The sequence below is a fragment of the Morone saxatilis genome, unplaced genomic scaffold, assembly GCF_004916995.1.
Source record: "Morone saxatilis isolate NCDOM2014 unplaced genomic scaffold, NCSU_SB_2.0 Contig3, whole genome shotgun sequence".
Taxonomy (NCBI): Eukaryota; Metazoa; Chordata; class Actinopteri; family Moronidae; genus Morone; species Morone saxatilis.
This window is the reverse complement of record NW_023339873.1, coordinates 4,518,750-4,519,516: the sequence shown is the minus strand read 5'-3', so window position 1 is coordinate 4,519,516 and position 767 is coordinate 4,518,750. Positions and strand designations below refer to the sequence as shown.

The 767-nt window shown below is 38.7% G+C and overlaps 1 protein-coding gene across 1 annotated transcript in view; it reads right to left on the bottom strand.

Moving 5' to 3' along the window:
* LOC118337122 (M1-specific T cell receptor beta chain-like) overlaps positions 1-767 on the bottom strand; it is a 14,933-nt gene that overhangs the window by 13,044 nt on the left and 1,122 nt on the right. The window lies entirely within an intron of this gene.

Below are 767 nucleotides of genomic sequence, written 5' to 3'. Positions count from 1 at the left end.
TGTCTTTAAACGGACCTCAATTTGGTTCACCCACTAGGACTGAGTACCCAATGAAGCTCATGACCAGCTGCCGGCTTGTGTTGGTACCACAGCATATCTCTGAGGGGCTGTCATCATGACTGCACTTATATCGTGACCTCCTTGCCGTCCTTCAACAACTTGAGCAGAGGACTGTTCAAAGGTAAACATCTCCACTTTCCTGTGAACAAGGTCAATTATGTCATTTAAGGTAAAGTCTGATTCAAGCCAAACTGTAGAATTCATTTAAAAGTGTTTCCGATATGCACAGGAGTGCTGCAGATTCTGACAGCAGTACTTCATATGTTTAAAAAGTCTGTCATATAACATTGAGTCAGGCTTACTTGTAAGAACGAGCAGTAAAAATCCAAATGTGTATAAAGCTGGAGGCATCCTGGAAGTTAAAGTTAAATCAACACCTGTGTAACAGCAACAAATAACAAAAAGAAATGCACAATTGTTTCCATATCAACTTTACAATGACAGCATTTACTGAAATCTGGTGTCAGAGGTGCAACATTCGCATGTTCCTCCGGTCTGACAAACTTATTGCAGATTAAATGAGAGATGACTGCTTCTCCATACGTCACACCTCCTCTTCCCCACCTTCTTCCTCTGCTCAGCTTCTTTGTTGCACTTTTATTTTTCACAAATGAATACACTTAAATTACAGTTTTTTTGGCTTGGTATAATAATTATTTTCTAATAACTAATAACTAATTTCGGTTAATTGTTATGTCTTTGAATGG